This window comes from Puma concolor, chromosome C1 (assembly GCF_028749965.1).
Source record: "Puma concolor isolate L17-30 chromosome C1, mPumCon1.1.hap2, whole genome shotgun sequence".
NCBI classification, from domain to species: Eukaryota; Metazoa; Chordata; class Mammalia; order Carnivora; family Felidae; genus Puma; species Puma concolor.
In genome coordinates, this window is record NC_141674.1 from 44,874,293 (window position 1) to 44,900,247 (window position 25,955).

General features: G+C 50.0%; 2 long non-coding RNA genes across 2 annotated transcripts; one reads left to right on the forward strand and one right to left on the reverse strand.

The window, feature by feature from the left end:
* Positions 1-11,625: 11,625 nt before the first annotated feature.
* On the forward strand, positions 11,626-25,156 carry LOC147578031 (uncharacterized). Its single transcript, XR_015254721.1, has 4 exons — positions 11,626-12,482; positions 15,393-15,528; positions 22,305-22,405; positions 23,776-25,156. It is a non-coding gene; the product is annotated as an uncharacterized LOC147578031 (long non-coding RNA).
* LOC147578032 (uncharacterized) lies at positions 22,400-23,076 on the reverse strand. The gene is made up of 2 exons (XR_015254722.1): positions 22,979-23,076; positions 22,400-22,700 (listed from the first exon to the last, which is right to left on the reverse strand). It is a non-coding gene; the product is annotated as an uncharacterized LOC147578032 (long non-coding RNA).
* Positions 25,157-25,955: the final 799 nt, after the last annotated feature.

The following is a 25,955-nucleotide window of genomic DNA, read 5'->3' on the forward strand; positions in this document are numbered from 1 at the left end:
GACACATTACAGCTGTCATCACCGACGTTGTTCGTATCATCCCAAGGAGTGTTTTATCCTCCAAACTTGAGAAGGCGGTCCCTTGTTTTAAAGAGCTGACATTGTTACCGGGAGATACTTGTCGCATCTTCTGGTTGAGCAAGACCTTCACAGGCTGTTTGTAGGGCCTCGGAGAAAACCAGACCTAATTCTTTTTAAGATTTGGGGGATAAAATGAAGTTTGACCGTTCTCCCTACGCATCACCTGCTTATCCACCTGCTTAGAAACAGCACTTGGTGGTTTCTAAATATCAAATCTATTCTTGGGAGGACAAAGACTAGCCATTTGGAAAGAGCTGCTAAAACTTTGTTGGGTAGGAAATATTTGAAATGATTTGAACCTTATTAAAACTTCTCAGGGGTGCCTGGGTGGCTCAGTCAGTTCAGCGTCTTGATTTGGGCTCGGGTCATGATCTCACGGTTCATGAGTTCAAATCCCGTGTTGGGCTCTGCTCTAACAAAGCCAAGCCTGCTTGGGGATTCCGTCTCCCTCTCTCTCTTTCCGCCTCCCACCCCCCCTCCCCCCGCTTCTCTTTCAAAATAAACATTTGAGGAAAAAAAAAAAAACCTTCCCAAATATAAATGAAAATGACTCGACCCTGTTTTCTTTTTTGATATCATTCAGCTGATAAATCCAAATCGACATAAAATTCAGGGCTGCCAATGGGACGGGGAGATGGGCATCGCCATGGGATTGAGTTACATCTGATCCTGTGAAGTGAAAATGGCATGTAATTAATATTGCCCTTGAACTGACCTTTAAATACAGCATACATGATTTGTGTTTTATCATTCCCCATGTAAATTTATTTGAAAACCTTTTATTTTAAAGAGTCTCTCACACACAGAAATAAATTGTGTGAGGAAAAGTTCTCCCTGTAGCTGTCACTCAGCTACAATAACCATCAGTGTTTTGATCTGTCCATCACTTACCCTCCCACCTATAATTTTGCTGCAGTCTTTCTTTTTTCTTTCTTTCTTTCTTTCTTTCTTTCTTCTTTCTTTCTTTCTTTCTTTCCTTTCTTTCTTTCTTTCTTTCCTTATTTTATTTTATTTTATTTATTTTAAATCAGGAATTTCATGCTCTACTAATTGGGCCAGCCAGATGCCCCGTGTTACAGCATTTTAAAAAGCAAATAAGAAACATCATGTCATTATGCCCCAGATATTTAAGTCTACATTAAAAACTAGTGAATATTTTTTTTGACCTAAGCATAGTGACATTATCATACCCATCAAAATGAACAATTGATTTATATTGCCGAATACCAGGTGTTTTTTTTTTTTTTGGTCTAAAAAGCATCTTTTTATAGTTGTTTGAATCAAAACTCCAACAAGGCCCACACGTTCACACCAATTCTTAAGCATAACAGAGAGTTGGGAAACTCTAGGTCAAATTAGAGAAAGACTAATTATCGCTAATTATAATGGCCGGTTGGAGGTAATGCGGTGAGGACCATTGTGTGCTTTTCTATTTTGCTTCCTTCCTTCCTTCCTTGACCTTCGCTCTAGCTGGCTTGAAACATCCATCATCCTAAGGGAAGGTCATGATTTGTAACAGAAGGAATGGCAAAGGAAGGAGCAAGTTAAAATCCCTCCTCTTAGTGTAGAATAGAATTATCCAACAGAAAAGTGACTTTGCAAGGTGTTACCACAAGTGCCAGGTGTTACCTTGAGAGGGGATTTCGAAGATCCTCTAATCTCTCTAGCTTTCAACAGCACAGCCTGATCGACCCAGCTTATGGTGTTCCCCCAGTGTGGACCAAACGTATCCCTGTGCTCCATTAAGGCCTCTCCAAGAGGCTGAAGTGAAAGATGGAGGGCATGACGTGTGTGTGTGTGTGTGGGAAATCTGACCTTTTGGGGCCCCGTGAGATACTGAGAAAGAGAGAGAAGGAGAAAAGAGGTATGAGCAGGCGAGAGACCGATTCAGATTGTGTGTTCTCTCAGCTTTGGCCCAGAACGCGGAAGGCACACTGGACAGGTGGGGCTCTCACCAAGGGCAGAGGAGGCTCTTGTCCTTGACGCTGGAGGCTCTGCTGAATAGTGTCATCTTGGGGTGTGACCGCATCCACATGGCAGTGCAGTGTGACCCGGCAGAGGGGAGGCTCAAGTTTAGCTTTCCTGAGCCATCCTTATTTTCACTGAGGCACGGAAGGAGCCAGAACACGGTGCACGTTTGCTGGGGAGCACCGCCAGTGGGACCCATCACGACTGGTAGAGGGTCAAGGTGCCCCGGGGCAAGGACTGCACAGTGGACCACCTGGGTCAAGCCAAATTGGAGGCATGGCAAATGAGAGGGCGTCGAGGGCCAACAGAGGAGTCTAACTTGCCAGGGAGAGCTGGTCTGAGGCAGAGTCAGCCAGGCAGTCCCCTGGGCTCTGACCAGCTGAGGAAAAGCCTAGGCCACAAGTTACTGCATTACAGATGCAAACTTCCGCTGTGTATCCCAGCAGGTGGGTCAGGAACCCTCACCCAATCTGGGCCAAAAGAGCCAGAGCAACCACGTGAATACGACTCTTCCATGATATAATTTAAGCCCCATTCTCCCCACTTACACCCAGATGTCCTCTTGGAGAGAAGCCAAAAGACTTTTGTCTGAGAGACTAAGACTTTATTTCCCCCTAGGGAGCAAACATCCTTTGAAGGGACCGGTTACATTTTTGTGTTATACTAAGGTTCAAACCTGATTAGACATGCGAGCAATCAGGTCATACTTTTGAATGGCTTTTGGCTATTTCCAAAAATCAAACCCACTCTCAGAGGATAAAGATTAGCCATTATTGAAAGGCTTCTAAAAATACTCTAACTGATAAAAAATGGAAGACAAAAAAAGTTAACCTCATTAATTATCTGCCCAAATGTAAACTAAAACCATACTTTTTTTTTTCTTTAACGTCAGTAAACATTGGAAAAAACACACAGAATCTATTAATCAGAAGGAAAAACGTGATAGACAAAACAAAGGAGCCAGACATTCTTGGGCAGTTTGAGTTTTGATAGGAGTTAAATGCTGCACCCTGGCACAACACTAATATTTACCAAACACTTTCCCTGTGCCTGGCTGGTGCTATTTTAAGAGATTTCGGTGTGTTATTTCACTAAATCTTCACAATGACTCTATGGAATATATGTATTCTCATTGTTCCACTTTGCAGATGGGGCAACTGAGCCACAGAAGGGTTAAATACCTTGCTAAGGTTGCAGGTAGAAAATAGACCCAGGATTGAATCCAGAAAATCAGATGTGAGGTCCATTCACCTTAACCCTGCCTACCCGGTTTTGGGCACTCAAACCTTTCTGCCTGTGTGGTGACTAGATCTTCAGCATTGACGAGGGGTAGGTGGGGAACTTCAAAGCATTTCTTCTTATCTCTGGTCTATGTTAACATTGAGCCTCTATAGTTTTAATGCGTGTGGATCGATTTGTTTGTTGCAAGGGTTGGTATATTTCTGAGAGGCCCTAGCACGGGCTTAGCCAGGATAGGTGCTCAGCCGGTGTAACTCTTTGAATCCAAATCTTGTTTAATCAACTCGTTCACACACACGGCTCTTTGAAAATGTCTAGCGCAGAACTTCAGCAGTTTCTTTCTATCTTTGCAAGGTGGCCTTTCTTGCTGTGGCTTCCCTGAACGGTATCCTTCTCCTGCCCTGGATTATTTATCTCACCTTCTGAGTGTTCCTGGGTAGCCACTGCCCTTTCAGCCTGGGTTCTAGAATAAATACACGTGGAACTGACCTGACCCAACCACAGTGTAGCCAAATGCAACTGCCCAGCAAGCTGAAACAGAGCTTCCCGGCCCGGCCAGCCTAGATCAGCCGAACCAGAGCTTGCAATTGTGAGCTTGTTGTTGAAAGCTATCGAGGTGTGAGATGATTGTTATGGGGCATTATGATACCAAGAGCTGACAAATACAGGACGATATATTCTATTTTTTTTTTCTTCAACGTTTTATTATTTATTTTTGGGACAGAGAGAGACAGAGCATGAACGGGGGAAGGGCAGAGAGAGAGGGAGACACAGAATCGGAAACAGGCTCCAGGCTCCGAGCCATCAGCCCAGAGCCTGACGTGGGGCTTGAACTCATGGACCGCGAGATCGTGACCTGGCTGAAGTCGGACGCTTAACCGACTGCGCCACCCAGGCGCCCCTGGGACGATATATTCTAAAGTCCACATGCATGTTAAATATGTGAATGATGTGACCTGAGAAGGTAAATGAGTTATCACTTCAGGAAAATGATATGGAACTATAGCTATAGCTCTATCAAGAGTTTTAATTTCTACCTTAGAAAACAAGCAGCAATATGGACAAACTTCATCATGGTGTTCTTCCTAATGGCGGAAATTGAAGAACAGTTTTAAAAAACAACACTGGCATCACGGTCACATGGTGATTTGAGCCAGATTGAAACCGATTGTCTCAGTAAATGACGTCTGGGGGAAGGCAGTCCAACAATTGGTCTGACGGCTAAGTGGGTATAGTTGCTGTCCAGCTTTCTGCTTCATCAGCTGTCTTCACAGTTGAAGGCCAATGCTGCAGCACCAGCCATCACATCCACATTCCAGGCGACGAGAAAAGTAGCAGAGACCTGTGCAGGCTCTTACTTTAAGGAGCCTCCTCCCACTTCCTCACCCAACACTTTGTTTCTACGTCAACAGGAAAAATGTCAGCCCAGCCGTGTATCTAGCTACAAAGTTGGGTACTGTAACTGTAGAAGAAAAGGAGAATAAATGTCGAGAGAGACCCATAGTTACTAAAATTATGAATACGAAGACCTGTAGTGCATCGTGTCCTAAAATTTACCCTGGCAGCTGCAATCTACTGGCTTCTTGGCTCAGAGAAAAGATGCCTACGTTCCCAGGGTTTGTTGGGGCAAATCGTGTAGGAGCTTTTCCAGTGGACCACGGTGAAGCAGCGGGCGGGTGACCATCCAGAGTGGGAGACAGGATGGGTGGAAAAGGCAAGAGGGGCATTTCTGGGTTCCTGGGGCCGCAGAAGCTGAGAGGGACAAGCTGGAGGTGGATCCATTGTCACGGTCAAGGGACCTGCAGGGTGGGGTCGGTGAGAGGCCGAGAAACGGTTTCAGGAATGAGTTTCAAACACCGCTGAGCAGAGAGAGTGTGATAAAGCCATCCTCTGACAGTGTCAGTCCATTAAGAACTTCCCTGCCTTTCTTTTTTTTTTTTTTTTTTTTTTCAACGTTTATTTATTTTTGGGACAGAGACAGAGCATGAACGGGGGAGGGGCAGAGAGAGGGAGACACAGGATCGGAAACAGGCTCCAGGCTCCGAGCCATCAGCCCAGAGCCCGACGCGGGGCTCGAACTCACGGACCGCGAGATCGTGACCTGGCTGAAGTCGGACGCTTAACCGACTGCGCCACCCAGGCGCCCCCTTCCCTGCCTTTCTTATCTTGCCTTCCTTGCCTCTCTCTTCCGCCGGGGGGGGGGGGGGGCAGGAAGCACAGTTATCATCGAGAGGAGCGAGGAGACGTGGAAGTAATCATGGAGGAGGAGGGCGGAAGACGGACCCTATCTTTCCCTCTCCCTCTCCCCACCCCTCAAGCCAGCTTCTTGCTCACACAGACCTGCAGCCACGGCGACAGGGGTGTAACTGACCCTTTGAGCCAAGCTTGGAGCTTTGATTACCCCCCTCTCTTTTTTTTTTGGTAATGTTTGTTCGCTTGTTTGTTTATTTATTTATTTAGAGGGAGAAGAACGTCCCCAGCAGGCTCCGCACGGGCAACACAGAGCCAGATGTGGGGCTCGAACCCGCGAACCATGAGATCGTGAGCTGAGCCGAAATCAAGAGTGGGACCCTTAACTGACTGAGCCACCCAGGTGCCCTCTCCCCTGGGACTTTTAATGGCCGAACCGAGACTAAATTTGTTATTTAAAAAGACTCACACAGACTTAAAAAGACTTACGTGATTTACACAAATCGCGTAAATGTCAGCAGAAGATTCATGACTCTGGTAGGTGTCATTCAGAGGACGGAGAGGAATTTTCCCCAGGGAGTACATTTCAGGGCTTAGAGGGGACAAAAAAAGTAGAGGCACTACTTTCTCTGAGTCCTATCCGTTTACCATACACCAGTTACATGTCGGGCAATTCTTACGTAGTAATGCTAACTGAAAAGGCAATATGCAGATTTCTATATAATATGACCCAACTATGTGAAAACATACACACAATGAGAGAGGAAGGGGGGAGAGGGGGAAAGAGAGAGAGAGAGAGAGAGAGAGAGAGGGAGAGGGGAAGGGGGGAGAAAGGGACAGAGGAGGGGGGGAGAGGGGAACGGGGGGGGGGAGAAGGGGAAAGAGAGAAGAGCATGGTAAGAAATAGCAAAATGTTCAAAGCGCTGTCCTCTGTCTTCGATTGGTCCTTGTTCCTCTTTTCCTCTGGGCTCTGTGGCCGTCCTTCCTCTCCACCTGTTCCGTGCTCTGTTGGCTTTCATATCCCGCCATAACGTGGCCTGTGATTATTGGTTTAGGTGTCTCTGATTGGACCGTAAACGCCTCGAGGGGAAGGTCCATGTCTCCCCTTCTTTCCCCAGGACCCAGGACGGAGCCTAGACCACAATCCACACAGGATAAAGGTACACGTTTATTAAAGAATGGAGGGGCATTATTAGGACAAAAAATGAAGGGAGGAAGCCCAGGTCTAATGCTTGGTCTGAATGCCCCAACTTGTGGCAGTCACTCTCTCCTCTCTGCCCCACGACGTGTTCTTGCGTCTCCAAGATGCCCCAGCCTTACGTTAGTCATCCGCGTGCTCATATCAGTTACCTGTGAACCATTTGAGGGTCGGACCCGTACACTCCGAACAATCACAGCAACCGTGCACCTGCTGCAAGCTGGGCAGGGCGCCACGGTAGGGCGCCACACTCTGGTGCACACCCCGGGGACCTTGTTAACACGCAGATCCCGATCCTGCAGGTCTGGGGTGGGCCAGAGGTACCGCATTTCTAAAAGGCGATGCCTATGCTCCTGGTGCAAGGACATGCTTGGAGTAGTAAAATGCCGAGGGATTGAACTCGTTTGATTCTTACATTAGTTCTAGGAGCATTTGCTACTATTCACTGCATTTGGCAATAAATTTCTTAAATTGTTTATTGGTTTTTTGAGAGAGAGAGAGAGACAGAGTGCAAGCAGGGGAGGGGCAGAGAGAGAGGGAGACAAAGAATCTGAAGCAGGCTCCAGGCTCTGAGTTGTCAGCACAGAGCCTGACACGGGGCTCAAACTCATGGACTGTGAGATCATGACCTGAGCCGAAGTCAGACGCTTAACCGACTGAGCCACCCAGGTGCCCCAGTGCTATCTAACTTTAATATGGGATCTTTCCAAAGTTCTGCATGCTCAGCTTGCCAAGTGGGCTCCTTTAGGAGCTGTCTTTGCACTGTTGGACCCTGGAAAGGAAGGGGCGAGAGGGTCACTGGTATTTCTAAAATTAAACCTTGGGCCATGCTTTGGCTCTGGGGAAAGGCCAGGATCTGGGGATTACCGTCCACTCGAGAGCGTGCATCCTGTCCTGAAGTGTGCCCACGGCTCCTTTTGTGGATCCCGCCGGCCACGGAAGGGTTGTTGGCTCCAGTCTGGGGAGGCCAGACCCGCCCAGTCCGCTCAGCGGGATAGCCCGGAGTGGGAGCATTTGCCCTGCTTACTGGGAAAGGCCTGTTTCCAGGGGGAAACCGGACAGTCGCTCACACCGATTCACCTGCTTATCCTGACAGCCTCCTGGAAGGCGGGAGCTGTCATGGCCACTTCACAGATGGGAACATGGAGGGGCGGAGCTGGCTTTCACGCCGGGGTCTTCTGGGTCTTCCAAAGCCTGTGGGGCACTACGCTGAGTCCCTTGGGGTTCATGCAAGGAAGGTCCGGAACGGTGGGAGACATCCAAACATACTCCTCTTTGAGGGAGGGTGACGTGGCGAGAAACGAACCTGGGCTCGTTTAGGCCCAAATCTTGCCACGTAAGAGCTGCGTGGCTGTGAGCAGGCCACCGGACCACCTGTCGGAGACTCTGTGTCCTTCTCTAGAAAGCAGAGGTAATAGTTATGCATGCACAGGCGGTCCTCATTGTTCACGGATTCCAGATTTGTAAACTTGCCTCTTGCCGAAATTTATTTGTGACCCCCAAATCAGTAGTCACGGTGCTTTTGCTGCCATTTGTGGATGCCGCAGAGTGAGGGGTCACCCGTTGCACCTGTTCCCAGCCAAGGCCAGAGGAGGTGACCCTCTGCCTTCCCGTTTCGGCCCATACTCTAAACAGGTGTCCTTTATGCAATCAACTGTGTGCCACGTTCTTCACATTTTTGTGGGTTTTGCCCATGCCCTCCCTGTTTAAAAGGAAACAGTTGTTGTGTGGCATGTCTACACCATGCAGATGCCCATGGGGTCACGAGCGCCCCAGTGCCAAAGTGCTGTCTAGTGGTCCTATGCGCCTTGTGGAGAAAACACACGTGTTAGGTAGCCTTCTTTCGTGAGTTCAGTGTTGAGTTATTGTGCTGTTGGCTTGGAGTTCAATGTTAATAAATCGATAGTATATATTAATTACTTATTTAGAGAGAGAGAAAGTGAGAGCAGGGGAGGGGCAGAGAGAGAGGGAAAGAGAGAATCCCAAGCAGGCTCCGCACTCCCAGCGTGGGTCTTGAATTCACGAGCTGTGAGATCATGACCTGAGCTGAAACCAAGAGTCGGACGCTCAACCGACTGAGCCACCCTGGCGCCCCCAGACGTCTTTAAACAGAAACACATATGAAACAATAGAACAAGGTTATGTACTGATGGGTTGATAAGAACATTGTGACCAGGGGTTCATAGGAACCTAACCCTACATTTCCCTACGAGCAAGGGTTCAGTATTTGCTAACTCAGTGTTCATGGTGACTTTATAGAACATAATCACCTTGAATAACGACAAGCAACTCTAGATGTTTCAGGGTCACGTTGCATGTCAGTCCCTTTCTTTCCTGGTCGCACTCACTGATCTTTTCGGAGAAGGGCCACGCTGGTGAGACTACGGCCATGGCCAGAGGCAGCGGGGAGGAGCAGACAGCAGAGTTAAATGTGTGCGTGTGGACTCTTCTCGCGAGACCCTGAGCATACGCTGCACCCTCTTTCTCTCCCCGCCTAAAAAGGGGTGCGCGTGAGAGGTAATGACACGGCGACTACCCTGTGGTTTGTGGTGAAGACTAAATGAGTTGATGCGTATAAGGCATTTAGAACAGAGCCTGCTAAACAGGGCCAGGACTAGGGGGAGGGGCTTCGGGGGCCAAAGTCAAGGACGCGTTCACCCCGTGCTTGCTGGCCTCTTTCGATTTTGTTTTTGTTTTTATTTTGTTTTAATTATTTATTTATTTATTTATTTATTTTTTTTTCTCTTTCGATTTTGTACCCGAGCTATCTTTCTCAGTTCGGCCTTGTCCCCAGCCCTGCTGGCAAATGGGTATTGGCCACTGCTATTACCAACAGGAAGTTCCCCGCTCCTCCTGTCCACCCCGTCCCCCGGGAGAGGCCACTGTCAGTGGGCCTGGGTCTCACCACAGGCATGGCGTGCCCCCTCCTGGGTCTCATTCTTTCATCGGTCAGCTGGAGATGACATCAGCCTAGACATCCGTGACCTCGCCACCAGCCCCGGAGGGTGGTTGGGAGCCCGCAACAGAGAATGGGTGCACAGGCCGCTGCAAAACGGTAAAGTGCGCGACGATCAGGAGGTGTTAGCGTTCATTCGAACGCCCCCTTCTGTCTCTGTCATTCATCGAGAGGTCGCACCTGAACTTGGACCCGCGCATGGCTTCAGACCGTACCCCCCTCAGAGAAATGAGTTCCATATGGCTAAACCCTGGGGTAGGAAGGAACACGCTGTGTTTTATTTATCCTAAAAGCGACATTTGAAAAACTCTCACCCCTGGCCTTCTCCAAATCTGGCATCCCAGGCTTAGGCTGTTACCGCGTGGGCTCATTTTGGTCTTTGAAGAGCCTATCATAATTTTACAGGAAGGCAGAGATGAGACACGGTTGAAGACCTACTCTGGGCCAGGCAGTGTGCTGAGCGCTTTTGATAAACCCTTCGTAATCCTTACAAATCTGCAAAACAGATGCTGTTATCTTCAGCGCACCAGCGTGGAAATGGGGGCCGAGAGAGGTGACGGAGCCTGCTTGGTGTCACACGGTCAGTCAACGGGAGGGCTAAGTTTGCACTTGGCTCCGGTCATGTCCCGGAGTGAGGGAGCCTGGGGGTTAATCTTGTGGGCTTGGGGCTCCCACAGGTTGGATACCAGCTCCTTCCTGACCTGTTGGGTGAATTTGGGCAAGCTCCTCTAAATTCTTGGTTAATTGAAAAAATTAATCCTTGGGGCGCCTGGGTGGCTCAGTCGCTTAAGCGTCTGACTTCCGCTCGGGTTATGAGCTCTCGGTCCGGGAGTTCGAGCCGCGTGTCGGGCTCTGTGCTGACAGCTCAGAACCTGGAGCCTGCTTCGGATTCCGTGTCTCTCTCTCTCTCTCTCTGCCCCTCCCCACCCCCGTGTGCACGCTCCCTCTCTCTCTCTCTCTGAAAAATAAACTTAAAAAAAAAATTTAAAATAAGACATTAATCCTTAAATAAACGAACTACTCTTAGTCAATCCTCGGTTTTTTCTTCTGTGGAAACAGTGATGGCAACATTTACCTCGTGAGGTCAAAGTGAACACTCACTCATTCCCGTGCTTCTCACAGCCCCTAACTCAGAATAAGGACGCAGCAATCTGGGTTACTATGCTAGGATGAGGAAGGTGGCTAAGGAAATGTCCCCTTAGTGGAGGGGGTACATACATTTTCTGAGGGCTACAGAAGTGATCCAGGGATCCAGCCTCTCCCACCCGCGCCGGAGGAAGACAGTGCTGCTCCTGCTGGCTTGGCGTCTCCCACACCCCCCTTCTCCCTCGGAGCCCCTCGCCAGCTCTGTTCCAGACCGGGCGCTGGCGGGCATTCTTCGCGTGTTCTATCACCTGAGAACATTAGCCAGTGCCTAGGTTGTCTTCGTTCTTTCGGCTGTAGTGCCCTAGGGCCTGGGCATGACGGGAGGGCTGGGTCTGGGTGTGTGTGTGTGTGTGAGAGAGAGAGAGAGAGAGAGAGAGAGAGAGACAGAGAGAAGGAATGTGAGCCAGAGCACTGAGGGCTTGTGTGTGTCTGAAGACAGGAAAGGACTGGATATTAGGCAGGGAGGGCGAGCGTGTGTGTCTGTGAGAGACCGAGCAGCCGTGCGACCCATGTGTCGCCGTCAGTGTGTGCTGAGGTCTGCATCTGAGTAGGGATGATGGGGCAGGATGTCTTTCATCTCCTGTGAATCTGGTGGGGAGGCCGCTGTCCCAGCCACCGGAATGTAGAACAGAGCAGTGGGGGGAGGAGGAAGTCCTCTTTATATCGGGACAGGAAGTCTCTTTACTGAGAGCTTGTAGGTAGCCATGGGCACCAGGAGGTGGGTGATGTGGCCTGACCTCATGGCCCCTTTCCCATTGTGAGAACAAGAAAGGGAAAACAGAAGCAGTGTTTGCACGAGGGATACTGGGACCCAAGTGGCTACGGGATCGTGGGACCAAGTGGCCATGGGATTATAGAGCCAAGTGGCTATGGGATTCCCCACTTGGGATGGCCCTGGGGGATGATCTAGAGAGGATACACTTCATCCATGGAAGAGGCAGATCTGAGGTCCGGAGCGGGGAAAGTCATTTACCTCCGATCACATAGACTTGACCTTAAGCCCTACAGGGGCCTCAGGGGCTTGGACTAGAAAAAGGGGAAAGCCATGGCTGGTTAAGGATTGAGTGGCTGTGTGAGTAGAAAGGGTGGAGGTGGCCAGGGAGGCAATGGTGAAGGGCCTAGATGTGGTCCCACGTCCCCCCCCACCCCTCTGGTGTTTTGGGGGCGGGGTTGTTAAAAGGTCTGGGAGAAAAAGACCAGCAGTTAACCCATTAGTGGCTGGAGCTGTGCGTCCGTGTCCAGCCCTCTGCAGCATCCGGAAGGAGTCGGAGAGATGCTTGTGGCAGGGAACAGAGGACAAACGGGACATTGAAGTGACAGCCCAGTAGAGCAAATGAGGCCAAAGTAGCAGAGGAAGGTCCATGTGGGGCTTCACCTGAGGGGACACTGGGTAGCCACCTGCCCTCCAGAGCAACCCGAGGGCTGAGGCTTGAGCAGTGCGGCCCGGTGACTAATTATCCAACCCAGCTTCCCTCTAGGTCAGGCTGGCCTCATCCCCGAGACCCTCACCAGACCCTACGCTGGTCCTATTTGTGCCTGAGACAATCTTTCGGAAAGCTCTGCTCTTGCGTTTGAGCTGCTCATTCTGGATCCTGAGCTCCTGACTCCCTGACTCATTTGGGACATGCCTCTGCCACTCCTGGATTCGGTGCTTGTTCTCAGCTATGTGGATTTCTCCCACCCTGGTCCCCGTCACTGTTTAAGGTAGGGATTTCTGCAACGGTCCCTCAGAGGGTGCCTTGTCGGGCCCCTTCTGGCCTTGCCTCGAGGGAGGTAAGCTCAACGGAAGCTGCGTTTTGGAGCTCCGGTCCTGCCCAGATTGGGGGGGTGCAGGCTGCGGGGAGCTGTCTGCAGGCAGTTCGGGGTGGGAGAGAGACTCTCGGGATAGGTCTGAGGGGCCATGCCCCGCCTGTTGCAAGAGGTGGGGGAGGATGACGAGTCCCGGGAGGGAGACGGCAGTGTGCGTGGCTCGTGTGTGCACATGTGTGTGCGCTTGCCCGTGTGTGTGTCCGATTAGACGCGGGGAGCGGTCAGCATGACAGAAGTCGAGAGAGCCAGGTGAGGTCTGAGAGAGAGAGAGAGAAAACAGGGAAGTTGAGGCTTCAGTATACACATGCTGGTCCTCCCAGATGGCTCCTTTGCAGTGAGAAGTAAAACAGGCGTCTTACTTGGGGATCATCTGCGAACACATCATCAGCTAAGAGGAAATGTCAGTTCAGATCCTCTGGGAGGCGGATGCCAAGTTCAAGAGCCTTATTGGGGAAAGGCTTGTGAAGGATACAGGGGAGAGAGCAGCCTACTGGGCACGGGGAGCCTGCAGACGTGACTCAGTTCTGTCACTTGGGAAAACAGAGGGGGAGGAAGGTGAGGGGTGGCAAGAAGGTTTCAGACTGCACCTCACTTCTAAGAAAGTTTTGGCCAGGCTGGTGTAGCAGTTCCGGAGCCAAGTCACTCCTGGGGGAGCCCTGAATTTGGGGTCGCTGGGCACTAGCACCCCTGCAACGCCCAATTATTGGCTGCCTCTGGTAGGGTGGGCGGGCTCTAGCACCCCTGCAACGCCCAGTCATGGGCTGCCTCTGGTAGGGTGGGCGGGCTCTAGCACCCCTGCAACGCCCGCCCAGTCATGGGCTGCCTCTGGTAGGGTGGGCGGGTTCTAGCACCCCTGCAACGCCCAGTCATGGGCTGCCTCTGGTAGGGCGGGCGGGCAGGCTCTAGCACCCCTTCAACGCCCAGTCATGGCTGCCTCTGGTTGGGTGGGCGGGCTCTAGCACCCTGCAACGCCCAGTCATGGGCTGCCTCTGGTAGGGTGGGCGGGTTCTAGCACCCCTGCAACACCCAGTCATGGGCTGCCTCTGGTAGGGCGGGCGGGCTCTAGCACCCCTGCAACGCCCAGTCATGGCTGCCTCTGGTTGGGTGGGCGGGCTCTAGCACCCCTGCAACGCCCAGTCATGGGCTGCCTCTGGTTGGGTGGGCGGGCTCTAGCACCCTGCAACGCCCAGTCATGGGCTGCCTCTGGTTGGGTGGGGGGTGGGCACCAGCCCCTCCGCTCACCTACTGCTGACAATTTATCCAGACCTTGGATAAATTAATGAAAAAAAAAAAAGCTTCAACCACTGAGTACTTGTACTAACACCTTCCAACTGGTGAACATTACAACAGCTCTAATTTTCTATGACAATTTATCAGAGAAGGATTGTTATTATTTCCATTTTCCATAAGATAGAATCAAAACTCAGAGACGTTAAGCAACTTTCTCCGAGCGTATCAGAGTCCAGTCCGAAGGCAGAAGCCACACAGGAATTGGAATAGGGAAAGTCTTATATAAAGAATTGCAAAGTGACAGGAAATCTTAACTACTAAGGGGTAAAGATAACACTAAAGACGGCAGAAACGGAGTCTCTACCTCTAGGCTTGAGGCAGGGTACCTGTAAAATAATAATAGATATATTGCTCTTTGCCCCCAGATCCTGACACCGAACTCCTAAAAACTCTTGCAATTTCCTGAGAAATGGAGGCGATAGGAGCCACTGCCACACAACTACTAAATCCTTCGGATTTTCTGGGTGACAGGAGTGTGTTTTGTTCTAATGATACAGTCCTTGGTGGGCTCCTGCATGGGTCCCGGTCACCAGAAAGACCAAGCATGATTAGAAGCTTGGAATTCTCAGCCCCTCGCCCTACGCGCCAGGGAGGGTCAAATGGTTGGAGATTGACTAAAGCTTGATCATGCCTATGGGCTGAAGCCTCCCTACGAATTCCTAAACTATGGGGTTTGGAGAACTTCCTGGTTGGTGAACACATCCACGTGAGAAGACGGTGGCATACCCCAACCCCACTGGGACAAAAGATGTTGTGCTCGAGACCCTTCCAGATCTCACCCAGATCTCACCTCTTCATCTGGCTGTTCATCTGTGTCCCTCATGATATCTTTTATAACCAACTAGTAAATATAAGTAAGGGTTTCCCTGAGCTCTGTGAGCCCTCATAGCACATGATCAAACCTGCACAAGGGGTTTTGGGAGTCCCCCATTTATAGCCAGTTACTCAGACGTATGGGCGACAACTTGGGACTTACGGCTGGCATCTGGTCACAGGCAGTCTTGTGGGAGAATTGGGAAAACCCCTACACGCTTGGTGTCAGAAGTGTTGTGAATAGATGAACACAGTTATGCAAGGAAGGAACAGATTTGGGACAGGACCCCGGTCCCCCCGGCTGAGATTCAGACCTCTCTGGAGCGGGTGTGGCTGTACTCCGCTGGATGGTGGAGAGGTCTACTGAGGCGCCTCCAATGACACCAGCCCCTGGGGTGCAGACAACACTCTCTGGGGATCTGTCTTCTGGCGTGTGACTGAGACTCCTGGAAGCTGCTCCCCAGAGGGCTGCTATTTGCTGAGGAGCTGCCTTTTGGGGTGCCAGTGAAACCTGCTGAGGTGTGGGCACCAGTGGGACTGGGTGTTCTTTCCATGCTGGCTGCTCTTCACCCCAGGAGCAAAAAAAAAAAAAAAAAAAAAAAAAAAAAAAAAGGCAAACCAATAGACCCGGGAAGACCAGAGCCTTCTTCGTGTGTGTGTGTGTGTGTGTGTGTGTGTGTGTGTGTGTCTCTCTCTCTCTAGCGCCCTCTACTGACAAAGCCTAGCATTCCACCTGCTGGCAGAGGAGAACTGCTCCCAGGGTCCCGCACCGCCATCACGAAGCTGGCCAATGAGGGTGAGTCCTGGGCTGAGAGGCAACACATTGACTAGTGGCACAGTATTACAATCGATTAAAACCCAGGTTTCTCTGACACCAAAGCCGGAATTCTGTCCACACTAACACTGGCTGTTTGGGGACCTTAAGTCTTTCCATCCCCAAATTGGCATCAACAATGCTTGCCTCGTAGGGATGCCGTGCGCATTAAAATGAGAAAAGGTACATATGGGCCTGGGATATTATAGCAGTTCGCTGAGACTTAGAGGCCCACTAGCCTGCCTATTTATAGAATTGCACGCCCTTAACACGGTTAAGAGACTTAAAACATACCCCCCCCTTTTTCCCCCCTAATTTTGCAGATGACAAAACTGAGGTATTGAGAGAAATGCCACCTGTCAATGGCAGAGCAAAAGTTGGGTCCTGGGCCTCCTGACACCCATTTTATTCTTTTTCTTACTCAACTTTGCCACCTAACATGTGATGTATTATTTTAGGGCTGAAGTCCGGGCGGTGGAGAGGGGGTGGGGTGGGGGGGAGGGTGGTTTCGTATGAGATTCTTTAACATTGGCTGGCCTTGTACCCAGTTGCACAATCAGAGAACTTTCTTTTGTTTACAAGGAGAAAAAGCTTATTTTGACTCATTCAAGTTTTTCCTGAAAGATCAAAGTCAGAGCTTTTATTTCGTTGGGGAATCGGCGACACGTGACAAGCCAAGCTGATTAACACGTTAGCCTTCTGACGTGGAGAGGGCACACAGATATATTCCATTGCCATAAAAGTGTTCTCTCATTTCCATCCACAGTCTCCTGTTTTGCTTGGAGATCTGGGAACAATAGGCAGCCTGAGTCATCTGAGGAGGGGACAGTCTTTCTCAGCTCCTTCGGGAGTTTCCGTTTGTGGGTTTACATGTTCTCTTTGTGTGTGTGTGTGCGTATGGGGGGGGGCACTCATAAGCATGGTTTCGGCTGTGTCCTCCAGACTGAAAATTCCCAAGTCCTCATCCTCGGGGCACAGTTGAAGGTCATACGTCTCTGACCACCTTCGGAATCCTGGATCTAATGCCCGCTGGGCGTGTCCACGGGCAAGGCTCCAGGCAGCTCAAACTGTCCCTCCCATCACGAGCTCAGCATCACCTTCCAGATCTGCTGCTGCCGCCTGGTCTCCTGGAGGGGCATCTCCCTCCACCAGATGCTCCAGGCAGAGCATCCGCTTCATACTCTTTGGTCACCTCCCAGGGCACTTCGAGTTTTTATTCTAACTCCCTGTCAGGGACTACAGCCCTGCTTGAGCTGATCCCTGCTGACCCCTGTCACTCGTATTGTCCCGCTCTTCCTTTTACTCATTTCCTCCCCGCTTCAAGTGCATCGAAGGCTTTCCTGCCCCAGAGCCTTGGTACAAGCTGTTTCCTCTGTCCGATGTACTCATCCCCAGATCCTCAGAGCCCGGAGCCCAGCCAGGGCTAGATTCAGTGTAGACTTGGTTCTTGTTCGTCTGACCATATAAAAGAGGTCCTCATATTTGAAATTAGTCACGGGGCGCCTGGGTGGCGCAGTCGGTTAAGCGTCCGACTTCAGCCAGGTCACGATCTCGCGGTCCGTGAGTTCGAGCCCCGCGTCAGGCTCTGGGCTGATGGCTCGGAGCCTGGAGCCTGTTTCCGATTCTGTGTCTCCCTCTCTCTCTGCCCCTCCCCCGTTCATGCTCTGTCTCTCTCTGTCCCAAAAATAAATAAAAAACGTTGAAAAAAAAAATTAAAAAAAAAAAAAAAAAGAAATTAGTCACATACAATTAGTAAACTTAAAAATAAGGACTCTGGTTTCATAGTGAATGGTAGAAAAGGATGAAAAGTGTGATTGGAAATTATTCTGAAGAACGAACAAAAATTATCATCATGTTTATTTTGTTTTGCATTTAACAAAGTTTAGATTGCGTTGCCATCACATGTGAGAGGCTTACGGTGAGTCAAGAACAAAGCGAATGTTGGTTCCTTTGGTACGGTTTTCCTGATACCATTGTATGCGAGCACAAAATGTGTTGTTTACTTCTGACTTTTGCAACGTGATCAAAAGGGTGATTTGTGTAAATAGAGTAAAAGGCGCATTAATTTTTCCTTGATCTTCACTTATGTAAGAAACACTCTCCTTCGAGACATCTATTGTGAGATCATCCTTTTTGATTTTCTTGGCTTTGGTGGCTGACTGGTCATTTATCACGGACTCTGCCTGTGATTCACGCAGATCCTTAGATCACTTTCACTGACTTCGTGACATCTGACGTCTTTTGTACATTTCAGTATGACTTTGAAGGCCATTTGCATGGCACGTTCCTTGTGTTGTTAGAGGTGGCACATTTGACCGTAAAGGAGAAGCGCTCTGCCCGTCCCATCCACTTCTTTGTGGGTCGTAATTGTTAGTGTCAAACAGTGAGAGTCAGTGTGTGTGAGTGTGTGTGGTGCTGCATGAATGAGGGTACTTTCTAGGTGGTGAGTCCGTTAGTGAATGTTTTCATGTCCAATCTTTTCTTCCCGACCTGACCTCGTAACTGTGGGAATTCTGGTCATAGACCCACAGGCACTGATGACGTCCTGTAGAAGTCTGTTTCTCATAGCTTAGACCTTCCCCGTGTCTATTGTCTAACGTTCCTCATACCAGAACCCAGGAGACCTTATGGACCATCTTTGTCTCCTGGGTCTAATAAATGTCCCTCGTGCTAAAGGTTGGCCAAGGGCCTTTGGACCATTCACAAGGAAGCCCTGGCCACCTGGGAAGGCCCAAGCCATCCTGTCTGGGGCATGCTTTTGTGGGACAAAGAACACGTCCTCTCTTTTTTGCCATTGCCTCTACGGGCCCCACTTTATACAGAACCACAGAATGTTGGGACTGGGATAGACAACGTACTAGGCTCCAACCAACATTTATTAAGCATCTACCCTGTGCCTGGAATGTTTTCACGTGCTCTGACATTTGATCTTCACAGCTTTCCTGTGAAGTTGCTCTTTTTTTCATTCCCAATTTTCATTCCCATTTCGTGGGGCTCAGAGAAAGTAAGTCCCTTGTTTCTGGTCCCACAGCTGAGGACTGGAGACGGGATAAGGGCTGTTGTGTCCTACACTACTCAATTTACAAACGAGGAAACTGAGGCCCGGGGATGGGAAAGGACTTACCTAGAGGCACATCAGCAGTGTAGTGGGGGGACCCACCTAGGCACTGTCCATCTTCTCTGTCTTCTTCTACTTTACATTTGTGCTCACACTGTCATTGTCCAGCTATTGTTTTAGGAAAGGAAAATCAATTTCATATGAAATTACTTAAAAACTTCCAGGCTCTTCCTTAGTTGCACAACCAAATGTTCCATTTTATTTACAGGCGTATTTTTAAAGCCTTTTTAGACTTCCAGTGATACATGTATTTCATTACTGAATTGGCAACATGTGACAGCTCAGAATTCATATGATTTATCAAACTTTCAACACGCTTTGACAAGGGGCCTCTATTGTATTGAGATTTCATTGTCCTGAAATAGCCACGAACGTTGATCTGTGATCAGACAGGAGAAGTGTCCCTCCAGAAGCCAGGTTTTCTGACTCCAAATCCAGTACCCAGACTTATACTCTTTTTTTTTTTTTTCAACGTTTATTTATTTTTGGGACAGAGAGAGACAGAGCATGAACGGGGGAGGGGCAGAGAGAGAGGGAGACACAGAATCAGAAACAGGCTCCAGGCTCTGAGCCATCAGCCCAGAGCCCGACGCGGGGCTCGAACTCCCGGACCGCGAGATCGTGACCTGGCTGAAGTCGGACGCTTAACCGACTGCACCACCCAGGCGCCCCTATACTCTTTATTAAAGAAAGTTACGTTTTTTACTGATTAACTTGATAGCTATTATTAGATAGTACTTGCTCTGTGCCTGGCACTTTTAACTTTATTCTGCCTGTATTAACTTGCAGAATCCTTGGAACAAACCCACACCAGATATTATTATTCCTGTTCTACAAACAGAGGCTTTCACAAGGGCCCGTATTGATAATATGAAACATTCACTTACATATCGTCCCGTTTTTGTAAAGGTTTATTTTCTACTTTTAGCTCCTGAATTGTCTGCTCACCTTGTGGTCCTCTCATGTCCCAAGGTATTATTAAAATACGGTGGGCTGATAACGCATGAGGCATTCGTTAAGAGACTTTGAGTGTACCTGCCTAACAATGGCTTGCGAAGTAGGTGGTTCTGGTCTGGTTCAGTGGCAAACAAACAAAACAGAACAAAAGCACACACACACACGAAACAAAACAAAACAAAACAAAACAAATAACCCAAACCAGCCTCATCCCACCCTTCTGTGTCTCTTCCTCAGAACGCTGGCTTTTGTCTTTAGGCTTGTTGCCTCATGGTTTAAATAGGACCACCTCACCTTAAATAGTCCTCAAAGGGCTCTTTTCAAAGACAGGAGGCCAGGGGGCGCCTGGGCGGCTCAGTTGGTTGGGCATCCGACTTCGGCTCAGGTCATGATCTCGCGGTCCGTGAGTTTGAGCCCCGCGTCGGGCTCTGTGCTGACCGCCTGGAGCCTGTTTCGGATTCTGTGTCTCCCTCTCTCTCTGACCCTCCCCCATTCATGCTCTGTCTCTGTCTCAAAAATGAATAAATATTAAAAAAAATTTTTTTAAAAGACAGGAGGCCAAGGGGCACCCAGAGATGCCAGAGCAGCGTCTCTCTATCAGGAGAGAACATCTTCCCCCAGAAACCCTCCAGTAAATTTCTGTGTTATGTATCCTTTTGTTGCACTCAGTCACATGGCCACTCCCAGTTGCAAGGAAGGGACCTTGTAGCTCTGGTCTCCAGTTGGTAATGTAGGACACTTCAGTTATTTAATTACTGTAACCAACTTAGGAAGCTGTCGAGTTATGTGGAGAAGTTCGACGTCTAAATATGGTTACTTGGAACTTCGCGATGGCGTCATCCCGTGGTTTGAAAATGCATGGTGAATGAGGACGCTTCCTGCTATATGCAACAACCACCTGCCCAGTGGGGTTTTCGTATGAGTGTGAGAACCACTTCTTCCCCTGTCCTTGTCCCATAGTTTTTGTTAGTGGAAGAGCATAAGTAGCATAAAGGGGCCGCTGTGATGCACCCTAAGAACCCTGAGGCTGAAATGGATACAATGTTATTTTAGAACATTAGGATCAGGATGGGATGAACCACCTCGGAGACAGGACTTGTCCCAGGCCCGAGGAAGGAAAAGCAGGTGTGTTAGGAGGATCTTAGCATGATCCTTGAGGGAGGGGTGACTGGGGGCCATCTCTGGGAACTTGGCCCTTCCGTCATGGGAAAAGGCCGCACACATTGTTGGCCTCTCCTGGGAGCCCTCGTAGAGGGAGGCGTCTCTCCGCGGGCTCATCCTCAGAAACTGCCGAGCAGATGTGTGCTTTGGGGAGGTAAATGTTTCCCCTTGTGTCTTATTTTCAAAGATTAGCGGACAGGACCGTAAGATCTTGCCTGCCTGATTTAGAGGTCAATTAGCTGGTAGACCCCAGGGCTGCGTGCCCAGTGCTACCCAGTCTGCTTCTCTGATGGGCAGAGAAGTTTCTTTAGGGGACACTTCGGGGACATGGCAGAGACAGCAAAGTGTAACACACTCTCCGGTAACGACCGCCTTCTCATGTCTGGAAAGGAACCCAAGTGTAGCAGCTGGAGTAGAGCCATGCATGACAGGGAGTCAGGGCTTTGGCATTGACCCATCTGGCAGGTGCATGTCTGGAGCACCTACTCCGTGCAAGTGCTGTGCTAGTGGTCAGCCTCGGATCAGGCTTCCCACCTCCATGTTTAGTGTCCTTTGCTCCATGCACGGGAAAGCAAGAAAGCTGATTAAGGAGGAGGACATTCTACATGCAAGGCATTGTGGTGTGATCTACTTTATTGGTCAAGAAAAGGAAAATCAAAAGCATAAGGTCCGCGTGCAGGGTCATGCAGGTGGGGAGGTGGGGAGGTCAGGGATCAGACCCAGAGGAGTCTGCCTCCAAAGCTCACCCTCTTCTGCCTTTACTCCATAAGCTTAGACGTATTTTGAGGATACTGGGATGTGCTTAAGGGTTTAGACAGGGAGAGCCATGGTTAGGTTTTCAATGCCAAGAAAACCCCTTGGAAATCTTCCTATGTGCAGCTTTAGAGGGGCTGGTGTGCGGCTGGTGTTTGGGAGATCTGAAGGAGGCCGTGTATTTAGGGCACAAGGGATGAGGAGGAGACAGGGTCATAGGACGGAGGACATAGAATCCCCAGAACTCTGTGGGGCCTGATTGGACACGGGGTTATGAGTGGGAGGAAGGTGTCAGGGTCTCAACCGATGCTTAGTGTTTTGAATAATAGCCCTATGATCAGCCCAGCATTCCATTCATATTATGCTTCCTACAAATGACATTGGCTTTTGCTAGGCACTGAATGTCATGTCTCCCCTGTCCGCTCTCCCCCCACCCCATTCATCACACATCCCCACTGTGACAGTATTTGGAGCTGGGGCCTTTGGGAGGGGATTAGGGTCATGAGAGCAGAGTCTTCATAAATGGGATTAGTGCCCTTTTATTAAATTTTTTTTTCAATGTTTTTATTTATTTATGGGACAGACAGAGACAGAGCATGAACGGGGGAGGGGCAGAGAGAGAGGGAGACACAGAATCGGAAACAGGCTCCAAGCTCCGAGCCATCAGCCCAGAGCCTGACGCGGGGCTCGAACTCACGGACCGTGAGATCATGACCTGGGTGAAGTCGGATGCTTAACCGACTGCGCCACCCAGGCGCCCCAGTGCCCTTTTAAAAGGGAGTCCAAAGAGATGTCTTGTCCCTTCTACCAGGTGAACCAAAGAATGGGCTCTCATCAGACACCAAATCTGCCAGGGCCTTGATCTTGGACTTCCCAGCGTCTGGAACTATGAGAGAGAAATGCCTGTTGTTTGTAAGTGACTCCACTGATGGCATTTTGTTGTAGCAGCCCCCATTGACTAAGAGAGCTTCTGCGCGCGTGAGCCCGGTCCGGCCATCCTGACTGGTGACCCTTTTGTCGTGTGAGCCTCGCTGAGGGTGGTCCTCTTTTGCTCTATCCTCTTACCCACCTTCAGGGCCCTGGACGGCCGCTCTCACCACCTGCTCCCAACTTTACTGTGTTGGTTACGTTGACACTTCCTTCCGCGATGTCAACACCACCTCCCAAGCTTCCATGGCTTAAAGTAATCCGTTTCTTTCTCCCTCACCTAAAAGTTCAACATAGGTGTGCTTAGTTGGTGGGTGGCTTTCCACCAGGCGGTGAATCAGGACTGAGTTCCCTTCCCTCTTGTGGGTCTGCCAGCCTCTGGGACTCTGGAGATCTATGTGTTCGGCCAGAAGATGGGCAAGAAGAGGATGGAGAAGACACCTGACTCTTCCCACCGCTTGGCGGTCACGTGTATCCTTCTGCTCATTCTCCATAGCGGCCCCCGGCCCCCCACACCCACCTGGGTGCTCGAGCTCTGGCAAGACAGTCTCTACTTACATGGCTGCTTCAGTTGACTCCACAGTACGGAAGGACAGGCACAGGTTTGGGCAGAGAGTAGCCATCTGGGCCACCCTTCCCCAGGACAATTTCCAGCTCTAACAGTGAGCACATAAAAGGCAACACGTCAAGTGCCCTTTAAGGGAGGGTCACTTACAAACAACCTTTAAGGGGTTCGGGGCCTATGAACCCCATCACATTATGAAATCAGATAAAGGAGTCACAAAACACTTGAGAAAAACCCTGTTGTGCACGTCAGGTTCAACCATATGGAAATGCCGTTTTGTAGATAAAAAAACAGCTGTGGGTTGGCAATTTCATATGAGTCAACCAAATATACTGGGGAAGTGTTTCCAAGACAGTTTTTCTTAGAACTCTCGCTCATAACTTTGGGAAAAGACTGCATGCTTTATACTCTGCTGGGAGACTCAAATATACTTTAGCCAATTACAGACTTTGAAAACGCCCATACTTAAGAAAATCCTGCGTTGTTGAGTTTCTTTAATCAGTGATCTCCTAAGGAAGTGTTGTTTAATCAGTGATTTCCAGGTTAATTTGTGCATAGACTTCCCCAAATGCCTATTAAGCCCTCACAGAATTAGTCTTTTACCTTATACGCTTTGGGAAACTTTGCATGGAACACCCCAGGGAATCCACTAGTGAATCCTTTCATAAAGCAGAAAAGAAAGGGTTTTCCCTACAAAAATCCGCACCGAGCACATTGGTGGAAATGATACGCATTTGCAGAGTGGGGAGTGATCGAATGACTGAACCGTTCCCATCTCTCCGAGCCTTAGGTTTTTCCATCTGCAAAACTAAGACGACAAATGAAACGGAAGGGCCATTTGAAGAGCAGAGGACGGGGTGCAGATGTGGTCCCTTCCTCCTTCCGTGGTCGTCCGTGAGATTCAAGAAGGCAGCCACCTGCCACGTAGAGGACACTCCGTTTCAGCAGCCACATGTGGGATTGCTTTGGTCCCGACGTGCAAACACGTTTCAGTCCAGCTTCTTGGGAGCTCACACGGATACTTGGGTCTGGCAGAGTTATTTTTATGGGTTCAAGAGAGAAGAAAATAAAGAGCAACATCCTCGTGTTGACACGAAATGGCCTCCCTGCGATTCTGGGCTGGAGGTGGGGGGCAGGGGCGGGGACTGAGGAAGCAGCCGAGCTAAAGAGTCCACATGGAACCACTTTTCCATGGTCTAATCTGGGAACCGGAACGCCTGAGCTTGGAATAGAGTTACGGCTCTGGTTAGAGAATGGATTCACTGGGGCCAGCGTGGCCTCTGGCAGGGGCTTGGACACATCTGTCCTTCCCCTGTCCTGACCTCCCTCTGGCAGCCTCATCTCCAGGGCTGGCAGAACCCCCAGAACGGATCTTTCTCCTGGCCCCCAGCAAGGCTCTTCACTTCCAAACATGTGGGACTGGTTTGGCCACGTGAGCCCGAGGCCCCTCTGCAAGGGGGGCCTCGCTGGGACGGATCTTTTTCCGCCCTGCACGCTTGTCACAGCACCTGGTCCTTCTGCAGGACCCCCACACTCAAGGCTCAACACGAAGAGGGCGCAGGTCAGGGTCCCTATGCTGTGCCTGCTCTTCAGGTTGCTGGGGGGCTGGTGCCTTTCGTACGCCCTCCGGCCAGCAGCCATGTAGGGCCTCCAGAGCCAGAAAGACCAGGTGTGAATCATGGCTTGGCCGTGTCATCTTGGACAGGTACCCCAATCTCTTTGAACCTTGAGTTTCTTCATCTGTATAATGGGGATAATTACGGTCATTTCGTCTGTCGTTCAGTGATCACACACTCACGGAGGGGCATCACTCTGCACTCCGGGCACGGGACACACAAAGACGAACTGCAGTCGGTCTCTGCCTGAAGCAGGTGGTATTCTCCAGATAAAAAAAAGAATGTGAAAGGAAATGCCAGGCCTTAGGCTGGGCAGCCACAACACGAAGGAGTGAAAATAACTGGGGCTTTAATGCAGACGTACGTATGCTGAGTTCCAGCTCTGATGTTGAGTTGCTCTGTGACGTTGGGCAAGATGTGCTTTCTCGTCCTCAGCTATCCCATCTGTACAGTGAGGAGGTTTAACTAGATGCCCTTTTTGTCTCTGACGCTCTATGATCGCGTGAAATCACCAGCCTAGAGGGCAAAAGAAGAAATAAATTAGTTGAATCGTCACTTGATGTCATGTAACCAAGCCCAGCAGGTGCCGTGGCCCTTCTAGTTCTATTCCGGACATTGGGTCCAGCTTGGTACCGAGCTGTGGAGTTTCAGACTCTGCCCTCCCCTGTTTATAGGGTCCTAACTCTCTCTTTCCTCCTTTCCCCTTTCTCCCTTTATTGGTCAGCCCTTTATGGGTGTTTCCACTCTCTTTCTCTCCAGCTGCTTTCGGGGGGAATGCTTTTCCTGTACTCTTCCCCTCTGTCTTGTCCAGCAAAAACAGCTCCCTGCCCCCCGCGGCTTCTCTCTCCCCTAGTTCACCCCTCTGCACAGTGTACCTGCCGAGTTCTGTGGTTCAAGTTGTGCAGATTGTTGTGGTAACCCTCGGATCGATTTTCTAGGTGGGTAAGATGGTTTGGCGTTGATTTAGCTGCATTTTGGGGATGAGAGAAGCAGAAGACTTCCATGCTGTTCCGCCATCTTGGCCCCTCTCCGGACATTAGGTGTTGAAGACATGTCAAGGTGTCCTGTGTGTTCTTGAGGAAGAGCCTGAGATTGGGCATCCAAAAGACTTCGTAAATCTAATCCTACACCTGCCACTTATGGGCTGAGTGACTTTGAACCAATCAGTCAGTGTCTCTGAGCCTCCGTTGCCCATTGTTAAATTTGGGGCAAATGTACACTTTGCAGTGTTGTTGTAAGAATTAGAGATTGCAGAGGCACAGCAGAGCCTCACTCCATGGTCCTGTGATCCAGCAGACTGAGTCCCCGGAGAGCAGGCCTTGCATCTGGCCCACTGGTCTCTGCAGGGCCCAGC